This window comes from Caretta caretta, chromosome 1 (genome assembly GCF_965140235.1).
Source record: "Caretta caretta isolate rCarCar2 chromosome 1, rCarCar1.hap1, whole genome shotgun sequence".
NCBI classification, from domain to species: Eukaryota; Metazoa; Chordata; order Testudines; family Cheloniidae; genus Caretta; species Caretta caretta.
In genome coordinates, this window is record NC_134206.1 from 85,076,238 (window position 1) to 85,090,429 (window position 14,192).

Genomic DNA, 14,192 nt, shown 5'->3' on the forward strand with positions numbered 1-14,192 from the left:
TAAATCATGTCTACTAGCTCTCAAGTTTTTACCTCTGTATATGCGCTCATACAGTCATATTGTTATCTCATAACATTTCCTAATGGTCCTACTCCAAGGAACACTGCTGGACCTGCTGCCCTGCCTTCTTTCCCAGTCATTGCTGCATAAAGGATAAGAAAGAGTAGCATTAACATTGTAGAAAAGAACAATGCAGCAGGAGAGCTCAGCGGCAAGCTTTGCATAAATAGTTCTAAATAGCGTCCTCCCCATCTATAATTGGGCCTGTGTCTCTGACTAGTGGGTCAAATGCGTGCAGGAATTGCTCCTGAATATACAGTACAGGCCAGGCCAGGCCCCAAGTAGATGCTAGATACTATAGGTTGAATGCCAACAGCATATCTCTTCTGTTTAAAAGCTGATGGTGACTACTGCGTTCCACTCACCTACATAGATGTTACTATTGGTTCCATTCTGATAACTTTCAGTGCTGCTCTGAAGTTTAAAGAAATCTGCCTGAACCATTTCGGTTGGAAAATCAGGCTACAAATCTCATGACTATGTACATTTTCAGGAGATTTTTAATACTTGCTGGTTTCAACCAGGTCAGGGGGAATATCTCAGAATAGTTGTTGTTCTGGTACTCAGGTGCTCTCTCATTTTGATTTTTGCAAAAATCAAAAAGAAAAAAAGATATTTTACTTTTCTGAGGTTCTGATTCATAAAACTTTTGGAATTTGGCTGAATGATTGGATTGCTATTATTTTATCTACATTAATTTTCTTATCCTCCATGTCAGTGACATTATACTGGAAAAAACAAACAAACAAAACCCCCACTTCAGGTCTTTTGTAACACCAGGTAAATTAATTTTGTCTTTGCAAGTAGGATAGTCACAGCTGTCTAGTGATGAATCCTAAATAGCATCTTTGAAAACCTTTCTAAAATGTGCATATCTCTCCACACACATTTCTCCTGTGAAATATACATCTATGTATATTTTATAACTGTATTTTATAAATTAAATCAACTTCAGAGCAGCAGTAATCATTCTTCAAAACTGATGAGAATATAGGGTTTGGATTCCCCAGATTCAGTACAGTTGCTGTAACCTAGTATGAGAGGGAATGATACCTGGAATCACTTTTGAAAGAAATTGCTTAACTGAAGCAAATAGCCAGTTACAGTTCTGCAACTACAAAGAGAATAAAAAAAGAAAAGCAGAAGAAAATATCTAGTGGCCAAAGTGAATAGCTGATTACAGACCATTGAAATTCAAGACAGTATCTTGGTCAACTGAAGTGAATACCCTTCCTTTTGAAGATGCAATTCCTGTTTTCTAATTCTTGGTTAGTTAGGAAACAGTTGTAATTTTAAACAATTATTATTTGGCGACTGGAAAGGGGGGAGCTCAGTAGGCCTGATTTTGTTCTCATTTACAAAACTGTACCTGATGAGTAACTCTGTAGGTAGTCAATGGTGTAAAACTAGTGTAAGTAAGAAGAAAATTGAGCCCAGTATCTGTCCAGACAGGGAAATTCTAAACCCAACAACAGATAAGGTTGAAAATTCAGAGATAGAAAAATATCCCATAAACTGAAATCTGGTAAAATGTAAACCCAATCACTTATGGTAGCTAAAGAACCTTTGGCACTTTTCTAAAGAGTAAAGACATTCACCTCCATATTCTGCCTAAATTACAATTTGAGTATTCTTAATTTAGAATCATAGAATCATAGAATATCAGGGTTGGAAGGGACCTCAGGAGGTCATCTAGTCCAACCCCCTGTTCAAAGCAGGACCTAATCCTCAATTAAATCATCCCAGCCAGGGCTTTGTTGAGTTTGACCTTAAAAACCTCTAAGGAAGGAGATTCAACCACCTCCCTAGATAACCAGTGCTTCACCACCCCCCTAGTGAAAAAGTTTTTCCTAATATCCAACCTAAACCTCCCCCACTGCAACTTGAGACCACTGCTCCCTGTTCTGTCATCTGCCACCACTGAGAACAGCCGAGCTCCATCCTCTTTGGAACCCCCTTTCAGGTAGTTGAAAGCAGCTATCAAATCCCCACTCATTCTTCTCTTCTGCAAACTAAGCAATCCCAGTTCCCTCAGCCTCTCCTCATAAGTCATGTGTTCCAGCCCCCTACTCATTTTTGTTGCCCTCCGCTGGACTCTTTCTAATTTTTTCACTTCCTTCTTGTAGCATGGGGCCCAAAACTGGACACAGTACTCCAGATGAGGCCTCACCAATGCCGAACAGAGGGGAATGATCACATCCCTCGATCTGCTGGCAATGCTCCTACTTATACAGCCCAAAATGCCATCAGCCTTCTTGGCAAGAAGGGCATACTGTTGACTCATATCCAGATTCTCGTCCACCATAACCCCTAGGTCCTTTTCTCCTTTTAGCTTCCTTTTCTCAGGAGTGATGCTCATAGAATTGTAGGACTGGAAGGGACCTCGAGAGGTCTTCTAGTCCAGTCCCCTGCACTCATACTAGGACTAAGTATTATCTAGACCAGGGATCGGCAACTTTTGGCATGCAGCCTACCAGGGAAGCCCCCTGGCGGGCTAGGCCAGTTGGTTTACCTGCCACATCTGCAGGTTTGGCCGATCGCAGCTCCCACTGGACGCAGTTCACCGCTCCATGCCAATGGGAGCTGTTGGAAGCGGTGGCCAGCACATTCCTCGGCCCGTGCCGCTTCCCGCAGCCCCCATTGGAATAAGAGGAACTAGTAGCGCAACAGAAACAGGTGACAAATAGATGGGAACCAGGTTGTCTAGGACCTTGAAGGGGAGGACCAAGGACTAAATTACTAAAAATACTTAGATACCTAAAGATGCAGATATTCATCTAAGAGCTCTTGGAAACCCCATTGATATTAATAGGAATTATTGCCCAAATCATCACAGGTATTTAGGGGACCTACCTCCCATTGAGTTAGGCATCTAAATATCTTTGGTTATCTAGTCCTTTGTGCCAAGACAATGTTGAAAATCCCACTCTGCACCCATCTGTATCTCTAGGTGCTTAAACACCTTTAAAAATATAAACCTGATCCAACAGTCAGGGAAGCAGATTCCAGTGAGGGGATTCCAGCAGCGGAAAACTTGGTCAAGACAGCAGGCAAGGTAGATTATTTTCGTGACAGCATTTTGGACATACTAAACAGGGACAAGTTGGCTCTTTGGGAAATCAGAGAGGAGACAGCTGCAGTATAGATATAAGCAAGATATAGCCTGATTAGGCCAAGGGATTTTGGAAGTGGAGGTGGAAAGGAGTGGCTTCTAACACTGTTTTGTTCATAAATATCCCATTGTTCTGTTTATGTTGTCAAATCCCTTGAAGAAATGGAGAAGCAGTCTATTTTATCAGTCTACTCCCCATTTTACCCAGCCTTCACCTCTGCCTGACTCCCTGATGAATAATTCAGCAATATACAACTTCCTGAATGCACTAAAAGATGAGTCCACCTCTTCTCCATCTTGATATTTGTTCAGCTGACCTCCCATTTGAAGTTAATATCTCATATTGGGATCATAATCGTTCACTTGCTATATAGGAGCATACTGTTACCACAGGCATCACTGACTACCCACTTTCTTTTGAGGAGGAAAATTTTGGTGGAGTATAAAGGTCTTGAAACTCACTTTTCTTTTTCGTTGTCTATTCCTTTTGAAGGGCGTATGCCTTTTCAGCAAAGATTCTGTGAACCCAGAAATTAGCATGCTTCATCCTCAAGCTCCTTCTTACCATATTCCACAATCTGATATTCTAGCTTCATTTAAAAGTTGAGTGAGATTTTGAACCTGGTCAGTTTAAAGAACATTGACTTTGAAAAAAACAATGCCCCCCTCAAAAAATTAGAGTATTATACTCTGACTCCTCTCCCCAGAGTTTACAAAAATCAATATTTACTTTCATTTCTGAGATTTTTTTCAACCTTTACAAGTTGAAACTCTGCAGGAGTGGCTGTCTCCAAAATTGCTCAAGTGGACTGTTCCTCAGGATGGGATGGGATGGGAAATCCACTGGCGGGCCAGGACGGTTTGTTTACCTGCAGCGTCCGCAGGTTACCGATCCCTGCCCTGTCGAGAGCTCAAGGCATGGCCAGGTCAATTTAAGCACCACCACCCTTTCAGAACAGAGTAAAAAAAGCCAGGAACACCTTCAGGAGCTTAAATACAGTCTGGAAATCATCAAAATACAACACCAAAACCAAACTCAAGATGTATCAGAGCTGCATACTTTCAATACTACTTTGTAGTGCAGAATGCTGGGGAATGAGAAAGTAGGACATGTCCAAACTGTCATCATTCCATATAACCTGCCTCAGAAAAATCCTCCATATCTTTTGGCCCAGAAGAATCTCAAACCAAGATCTATTGACACAGTGCAGTCAAGAGGATATGAGCACCATCATTACTAGCAGCCACTAGAGATGGATTGGCCATGTGCGTCAGATAGAAAATGATATCACCAGAGTAGCAATAAGATGGACACCTGAAGGCAAATGAAAATGAGGCCGCCTGAAAACAACATGGTGAAGAGCTGTGGAAGCTGAGCTGAAAAACCTAGGGCACAGCTAGGGAACCATTGAAAGGCTTGCCAGAAATAGACAGGAGTGGAGAACTTCATCATTTCCCTCCCATTTTATTTGTGAAAATAAAATATATTAATAGTAATAATATCAATAAAAAAAAGATATTACCTCATCTTCCTTGTTGCAGCAACTAAATAGAACACTTTAAGAGCTCAGCAGGCTTTCCCTTACACAAACGGTATACACCTTTTCAAAAATAGAGGGGATGCACAACGACTAATGGATGGCTAATGGATGTTAACTAACTAGCCCTCTCCCTTCTGAGGGCTTGGGACATAGGGCACCTACCCTTACCCATGGGACTCAGGGCTCTATGGGTCTGCGGGACCTTTTCCCAGTGAAAGAATCTTAAAGAGCTGTGCTCTAAACATCTATTTATTAGCAACACACAGAGAATACATACACCAAGCAAATATCTTATGCTCACCGCTGCCAGTATACAGACAAATTTCACCCAATGGCCAGTCAGGATCCACTTGTCTGGGGTTCCCAGCGATGCCTCTGCACGTCACGGTCATGCAGAGGGGTAAGAATTCTAGCAGCTTGATGTTGAACTGCATTCGGTGATCGTTACCAAAGAGTTTTGTTTTTCATTTATATTATATAGGTAAAAACTACCTACCTCCTTCAAATTTACTAAATCTATCACATTATCCTACACCCCTAAATAACAAAAAAATTAACCAAACACATGCTGACACCTATGTATTCTCCTTCCAAATTTTTTTTAATATATATATTTGATCGTTCATGCCCAAATTGTAACTTATTTGTACATACGGTCAGCAAAAATTCCCTGGTCAGAGCTTATCTTACAGTTTGCTTATCTCTCTGTATCCACCCTAAAATTTCACAGCGCCTGGGTGTCTCTACTTTACAATCCTTGGTGATAATAACTCTTGTTAGGGACATTTGTGAGGTGGGGGTGCTTTATCAGCAGCAGAACGTTCTTTTTTTTTTTTTTTCTTCAATTTTAGTGGCAGGCACAGTTGCTTTTATTCTCCCTGCACGTTTTCCGTAGTTGGAAGGAGAAGCAGGAACAGCCTGGGCAGCTGCTGCAGCTGCTCACACCCAACTCAGAAAGATGGAGGAATGGTCTGAAAGAGCTGGGCAGCAAGAGTGTGTCTCATGAGGTTTAAGCTCTCTGAACATCCTGGTCCTGCTACCAAGTTGCCTGCTACCTATCTCCCCACCTTAAAGCATACCTACGTACGTGAGTGAGTGCAAGTGAGGTACAGAGGCTGCGATTTAAAAATAGGGCTTCTCCAGCTGATAGGGAGAGGAAGGGGTTCAATAGACATTGGAAGAAATAGGCCCTAATGCAGGAAAGCACTTAAGCAGATGCTTAACTTTAAGCATGAAAGTAGTCCCATTGACTTTAGTAGGACTACCCACCTGTTTAAAGTTAAGCATGTGTTTAATTGTGTTGCTGGACAGGGGCCTTAATGGGGATCTGGCCAACTCACTATAGCAGCAGTTAAATTATGTGTTATAGTCAGCCTAGATTCTTGGAAGTGGTAACTTTCTAATGTGAGTGTAATATGTATGTGCATATATATTAAATTGCATACCACTATACATACTACATTTTCACTCTTTAGATAATGATCATCCATGTCGTTGTGCATCCCCTCTATTTTTGAAAAGGTGTATACCGTTTGTGTAAGGGAAAGCCTGCTGAGCTCTTAAAGTGCTCTATTTAGTTGCTGCAACAAGGAAGATGAGGTAATATCTTTTTTTTATTGATATTATTACTATTAATATATTTTATTTTCACAAAGCAATCACTCCATGTCTGACCTATCAGTCCTCATCCTCAAAGGAAATCTGCACACACCACTTTAAAAAGATGAGCCTCAGAACTTAAATTCATAACTCTGCTAGACACTAAAAATCATGGACTAGACAAACACTGGATGTATGGCTTATTACAACAACCTGTAAGTCACGAACCCCCACTTCCAGTCTTATGACTGAAGAGGCATTAATGGGCCTCTCTACCTTGGCTAAAGAGTCTGTTCCACCTTGTATTTAGCTGTGAAGCTCAGAGTACCTTTCTAGTCCTGAAGAAGAGCTGTGTGGCTAGAAAGCTTGTCTCTCTCACCAAGAAAAGTTGGACCAATAAAAGATATTATCTCACCCACCCGGTCCCTCAAATATCCTGGGAAGGACATGGCTACAACTACACTATTTTGTTGCTGATATTTTTACTTTTGCTGACAGTATTTTATACACAGGGGTACTTTTCAATATCTTGTTATGACTGTGTTTTATCCTCTTTCTGTGCCCTCTCTCCTCTAAAGGGTTCTTTTCTAATGTAATAGCTTTTCCTCCTCATTTCTAGCTATTTATTTTCTTTGTTTATGTCTTTTCATGGCTTAGTGCTGATGAGATGTAAGCTCATAAATATGCTAACTACAAATACCTGGGGATATTAAAGACTATCTCGTAAACTTCAGTTCTTTGAACTCGGATCTTCTGCAGCTATACATTTCACAATGCGGCACTCATCTTTGAAAAAAAAAAAAACAGCAGCTACCTCATTAATGTTAATACTGTTTAAAAAGTTAATAATTAGAAGCAGATGCAACTACATTTTTAATGTCCAAACTTGTGCTGCCTTCATAACGATCAATGTAACACAACATGTATTTTGTTATATTTTCATTTTAATATGTCTCTATAATCAGCTGCTCTTACAGTAGACAAAAAAGGTGGGATTAATCTCTAATATATGTGATTTATCAGAGGAACACATGACTTCCTCTTGCTGTCTTTTTTTTGGGGGGGGGTCCCCCAATATCCAAGGAAATCTTTCAGGTTTGGCCTACTGCCAAACATTCCCTTGCAAACATACCCTTTCTAAAGAGTCTTTTCCAGCGAAGGGCAACGAAAATGATTAGGGGTCTGGAACACATGAGTTATGAGGAGAGGCTGAGGGAGCTGGGATTGTTTAGCCTGCAGAAGAGAAGAATGAGGGGGGATTTGATAGCTGCTTTCAACTACCTGAAAGGGGGTTCCAAAGAGGATGGCTCTAGACTGTTCTCAATGGTAGCAGATGACAGAACGAGGAGTAATGGTCTCAAGCTGCAGTGGGGGAGGTTTAGATTGGATATTAGGAAAAACTTTTTCACTAAGAGGGTGGTGAAACACTGGAATGCGTTACCTAGGGAGGTGGTAGAATCTCCTTCCTTAGAGGTTTTTAAGGTCAGGCTTGACAAAGCCCTGGCTGGGATGATTTAACTGGGAATTGGTCCTGCTTCGAGCAGGGGGTTGGACTAGATGACCTTCTGGGGTCCCTTCCAACCCTTATATTCTATGATTCTATGATTCTATTGTCTCAATAACTTGTTTCTATTGTCTCAATAACTTAGGGTCATTACATAGCCCTCATTACTATAGTATTTGAGCATTTGACAATATTTTAGTGTATTTATCTTCACAGAACCCCTGTGAAATGAAGGAACTGAGGCACAGACTTGCCTAAGGTCACACAAGAACTCTGGTGGTGAAGGGCATTGGACTGGGTCTCCCCAGTGCTAGGCTATCACCCTGGGCCATCTGTCCCCTTTATCCAGCACTAGCTGGTGAATGTAGGGTTCATTCACCCTGAGTCCACTGTGTTTTCTGATAATTGTATGGGATGATATCACAAGGTGATGCACAACTGATGTACCAGATATTTCACTGGTAAGCAATATTTTTGTACTTGAGTTCACTCTCAAGATTTAGCAGAAAGAGCACTTTGAGCTCTCAGCCTCTGATTATATCAATGCCTGCTGAAAAGCTTGTTTCTAATGTGTATATTTTCTGGGGTGCTGCTGCTGAAAACATACCAGCTGCCAAGTTGCCCTGTGTGGTCCCCGCACTACTGTTATCTAACACATGGTTTTGTAGAGCACTTTGGCATATACGGAGTATGAAATCCCCCACACGTCTTCTGTTTCCTTCCCCATCCCCGTGCCCCCGGCCACTCAGAAGTCTTCCAAGCCCTGTTTTAGAGCTCTGAGGATTCCCCAATTTTTACCTCTCAAAGGCCCTCTGTCATGGTGAACTTTCCACCTGTGTGTCCCAGAAGCTCAGGACTGCAAGTCGGATCTCTGAATGTCAAATTGTTGCCTATGAACACTGGTCTGGGCTCTTTAAAAAATATACTTTCAAACTGGAGGCTGGTGTTGGGGTTTGTGGTGTTAGGAATCAAAGGAAAAAAAAAACTACTTCCTTCCTTCTTCTTTCTTTACCAGCATCCTTGCAAGTAGAGCTGGCCAAAACTCAGGGGGTTCGGTTCAGGCAACATTTCAGTATTTCTGAATTTGCTTTTGTTCCGATTCAGCAGGGACAGTGGAAACTCTGAGAGCCCCTGCCCAAGTGGGAAGTCCAGTAACCCTGAGAACTCCAGCTGGGGCTCAGAGGTGTAGCAGGCTCCCTGCCATGGAATGGGAGGGGCTATCAGCCCACAGAGACCCAGCTTCAGCTGGGACTCTGAAGGCTGGCAGGGTCTCTGTTGCAGAGCTGTTGACCTTGGAACACCAGGGACTATGTTTTGGTAAAAGGTTTTGTTGAATCTGCAGTACATTTGGTGAAAAGTTGTGCTCCAGCGAATCAGCATTTTCCAGTTAAGCTTACTTTTGTCAGAAAATTTTCAGCCAGCTCTCCTCACAAGAACTTCCTTGTAGTGAGGAGGAGCTGGGTGAAGTTCATTGGAGAGCCTCACACTGATGGGCCAGAAAGTAACAACCAAATAATGCAAGGAACACAATCCCTAAATAGTCTTTCCAAATGTTTATATCATACTGGATCAGTCCCTATTCATCCTGGGTCCTATCCTCAGCTGATGTAAATTGACATAGCCTCATTAGATTCAGTGGAGCTACACACATTTATACCAGCCAAGAATGTGGCTCCAGATTTGTGTGTGCTTGGCTTGCCTTCAGGATACTAAAAGGAAAAGCCTAATAGCTCCTGAGTATATTAGAGTCACAATTTATCCTAATTAGTTACTGTGAAGTCCATATCCACAAATCCCTGATATGAGAGTCAGTTTATTCAAACTGAATGATGACCTGTACAAGAGTAGTACACACTGTACAATATTTTTAAAATTAAAGGTATTAAAACTCTTATTAGTGGGGATAAACCTCTTTAATATATATGACTCCATCACAGAAAATGATTAATAATTTTATATATTTTTAAATATTAAATGGCACTTTGCACTGATTAATAACATTTCAGTGTACCCAGGGCCGTCCTTAGGCATACCCAGCACATGTGAAAATTTGGAGCACCCCTGGGACTTGACCTGGTCTACACTGGGGGGGGGGGGGGGAGGGGAGGGAATTGATCTAAGTTACGCAACTTCAGCTACAAGAATCTTACATTGACTTAGAATCACTTACTTCACGTCCTCGCGGCGCGGGATCGATGGCCGCCGCTCCCCCATCAACTCTGCTTCCGCCTCTCGCCGTGGTGGAGTTCCGGAGTCAACGGCAGAGCGATCGGGGATCGATTTATCACTTCTACACTAGATGCGATAAATCAATCCCCGATAGATCGATCACTACCCATGTAGATGTACCCTAAGTGTCCACCCTCCTGCCTCTTCCTATCCCTGTTCTGATCGTCCCGCCACAACTGGCTGCTGCAGCCTGGTGAGTATTCCTCTAGAGTGGATCTAATACTTAAAAGTGAAAAAGCCTTCCAGCCTGCTAGACCTATTAGCACAACACTGAAACTGTTAAAGAGCCATTCAACAGGCATTTACCAACCCCCAGGTACATACTGTCAGTTTCTAAATTTACTGACAAAAACAGTTTGTGCATTACTGTGATAAGAAAAGGAGTACTTGTGGCACCTTAGAGATTAACAAATTTATTTGAGCATAAGCTTTTGTGAGCTACAGCTCACTTCATCGGCTGCATTCAGTGGAAAATACAGTGGGGAGATTTATATAAATCTGTGTATATATATCTTCCCACTGTATTTTCCACTTAATGCATCTGATGAAGTGAGCTGTAGCTCACGAAAGCTTATGCTCAAATAAATTTGTTAGTCTCTAAGGTGCCGCAAGTACTCCTTTTCTTTTTGTGAATACAGACTAACACGGCTGCTACTCTGAAACCTGTCATTACTGTGATATTTAGTCAGAACATGTTAGTCTACAGGACCCTAGTTTAAAATTTGCTTTAAAATATTTCATTATTGTGTTGCCAAAGATTATAAAATCCCATATCTAAAAAGTCCTTGCATAGATTTTTAGATGCACAATCTGAGTATTCATTGTTAGCCTTAAATGCTTAGATCTTCAGACATACAGGTTTTTTTTAAATAAATCCTTCAAAAGACCACCCTTATCTAAAATACACATGGAATCTCCGGCAGCCATCAGGTATAGGGGCACCAATTTAATAATACTGCATAGGGCCCCATAAATCCTAAGGATGGCCCTGCGTGTACCCAGTTAAATTAACAACTTGTAAAAGAAGAAAGAGCTGTAAAAACAATGTGTACCACAAAAAGCCACAGTTTGTATCTCCACATTTGCACTCTGTTGGTAACAGGTGGAGGATAAATAGGTCATAATGGGAGAAAAAGAGACCTGTTATATTTGGACCCAGCAGAAAAAGGAGCTACAGACACAGAGGAGCTCATTGAATCACAGCTAGCTGCCACGGAGACTTTTATTGTTCAGACTGAAAAACTAAAAGCAACATGAAACTGAGGAGGTGAAGAGTGCTCAAACATTTAAAGAGACAGGGCATCAAATTCCTCCAGCCTACTTAAAGAAAAAAACTAAAACTTGACATACACGCATATTATCACTTACATGACTAACGTAAAACACTATATAACCTGAAAGTTTCAGGTGCACTACTGCAGAGTCTCAAATTGCAAGGGATTATTCTGGCCTGAAATAGCACCTCACTAACTAAACAATGTAAGTCTGAGTGCACCACTGGTTTGTCATTCTCTTGAGATAATGTAATGATGACAGTGCAGCAGTGTCCCAACAACAGAAACAGTCAGTGGTAAGGAGTCAACTGGATCTGGTATCAGCAAGTCATTGAAATTAGGAGTTGTAACAAAAGGAGGTTTGATCGGAGGATCAGAAAGTGCTACTGGACATTCCTGGACTCCAGCACTAGTCGAGGCTGCAACTGGTCCATATTTTGTTTCCAAAAATAGCATTGGATATTTTTACCACAGATGAAACGGTCCCATGCATTTTACAAGTTCTGCAAGTACCCATTTCACTCCACAGCCATAGTCGGAAGTTCTCACTAAGTGTCCCAGTTGAAAAGAATTATTGTCAGGGTTCCCTCCCCACTCTGAACTCTGGGGTACATATGTGGGGACCTGCATGAAAGACCCTCTACGCTTATTTCTTAGCTTAAGTTAAAAACTTCCCCAAGTCACAAATTCCTCCTTGTCCTTGGATGGTATTGCTGCCACCACCAAGTGAGTTAGACAGAGGTTCAGGAAAAGGACCACTTGGAATTCCTGTGTTCCCCAAAATATCCCCCAAGCCCCTTCACCCGCTTTCCTGGGGAGGCTTAAGAATAATATACCAACCAGATAGGTAAACAAGGTGAGCACAGACCAGACCCTTGGGTTTTTAGGACACTAAAGAACAATCAGGTTCTTAAAAGAAGAACTTTACTATAAAGAAAAAAGTAAAAGTAGCACCTCTGTAAAATCAGGATGGAAGGTAATTTTACAGGGTAATAAGATTTAAAACACAGAGGATTCCCCTGTAGGCAAAAGTTTAAAGTTACAAAACACAGAAATAAACCTCCCTCTTAGCAAGCTAAAACAAAAGATAATCTAACACATTTCCTTGCTTTACTTACAATTTTTGTAATCTTAGATGCTTATATCAGGTAGGGTTTTAGGAGAGGTTTTTTTTATCCTGCCTGGTCCCTCCCTCTGTCCCGAGAGAGCACAACAAAAAGAGCACAAACAAAACCTCCCCCCACAGATTTGAAAGTATCTTCTTCTCTTATTGGTCCTTTTGGTCAGGTGCCAACCAGGTTATTTGAGCTTTTTAACCCCTTACAGGTAAAGGAGGTATTTTATGCTACCCTTAGGTGTATGTTTATGACACTTATGGTTCTCATGTCATCAATCACTTTGCATAGTTTGGGATTTGGCTACATATGAGGCAATATCATGAGTATGTGGCAGGTCCCAACAGGTATGCAAAGATCACTTCAAGAAAAGAGTAGCAGGTGATTCCTGGGAAGTAGCATGAGGTGTGTTCCTGTAGACAAGCAAGAAAGTGTCCAATTTCTGTTGATTTAAGATAGACTTGTTAGCTTGTAAGGCATGCTTAAGTACTTGTACAAAACATTCTGCTAGTTCATTTGTAGTTTGTAGTTGTTGACGGTATGGAGCAAAGTATATGTGCAGAATTACTTTTGAAGGTAGGAACTTCAGAACAGAACTGAGGTCCATTGTCACTCACCAACTGTAAGAGAAAACCAAATTGGCTAAACAGGTTACAAAGATGTCCAGTGGTCTTGGTAGTTGCAGTAGAAGTTGTTCTGTAAACTTCTGGCCATTTAGAGTGGACATCAACTCTGCACAAAAATATATAAACTTCTATGGTCCAGCAAAGTTCACATGACTATGTGTCCAAGGAGTCTAAAGCCATGACCAAGAGTGTAGACAAGCTGGGCCAGGATCATGCTAAATTTGCTGACACGTAGTACAGCACTTCACCTTCCTCTCAATACCATTCTTGATTCCTGGCCACCAGACATGACTCCAGTCTATGGTCTTCATCTTTAGAATGCCAAAATGTTCTTCATGAAGAACTTCTAGAATCTGAGATTGAAGTGATTTGGTAATGATCACTAACATTCCCCATAAGATGTAGTTGTGATTCACTGATAACTCATGTTGACATGACATGAATTTTGTAAACTTAGGATTCTTTTGATCCAATGCTATACCTTGTGATACCATTCCCTTCACAAAAGAGAAAGCACATCATCCTTAGGGGTTTCTTTGTTGATGTCTGTGCTATTAATGGATAACTTATCCATCAAGCTGAGATAAAATGTTTTGTCTGAAGTTGCTTTGGGAAGACAGGAGCTTGTGAATGGCAGGAGTGGCATCTGAATCCTTTTATGGAATTGAATAGTATAGGAATGAGCTGAACATATCAATGCCTATCATTGCATATAAGCAGCAGCGAATGACAGAATTCCCTGTTCTTAAACTGAAACTAATGTGGGATGATTCAACAGCAAGGAAAAATGTCTACCACATAGATAAGTATGGAATGTCAGAATTCTGAAGATAATACTGAGAGCTTCTCACTCTATTTGTGCATAGTTCTTCACAGGAATAGAGAGTGTTCATGATGCAAATGCATTTTTTTCTCCATGCCATTAGGAAAAAAGGTGGGAAAAGGTACACACAGGCTATATAGTGAAGCATCACAAGCCAATTGCTGTGGTAGTGAAGCATCAAAGCCTGTAAGAACTCCGGCTGATGTCAAATTTCTTTGCTTTCTTAAATGCACATTCACACTCTTTAGTCCATTTCCATTTTTTCTTTGCTTGTAAATTCACGTAAAGGTTCCAGTATTGTTGCCAGAT

At 41.2% G+C, this 14,192-nt stretch overlaps 1 long non-coding RNA gene across 2 annotated transcripts in view; it reads right to left on the reverse strand.

Annotated features, from left to right (window-relative positions):
* Positions 1-10,054, reverse strand: part of LOC125637922 (uncharacterized) — a 47,913-nt gene extending 37,859 nt beyond the window's left edge. The window contains exons 1-2 of one of the 2 annotated variants that reach the window (XR_007357106.2): positions 9,987-10,054; positions 33-142 (exon numbers count right to left, since the gene is read on the reverse strand). This is a non-coding gene — a long non-coding RNA (uncharacterized LOC125637922). The remainder of the gene's footprint in view (positions 1-32; positions 143-9,986) is intronic. The other variant, XR_007357107.2, reaches the window with a different exon arrangement.
* Between the last annotated feature and the right edge of the window lie 4,138 nt (positions 10,055-14,192).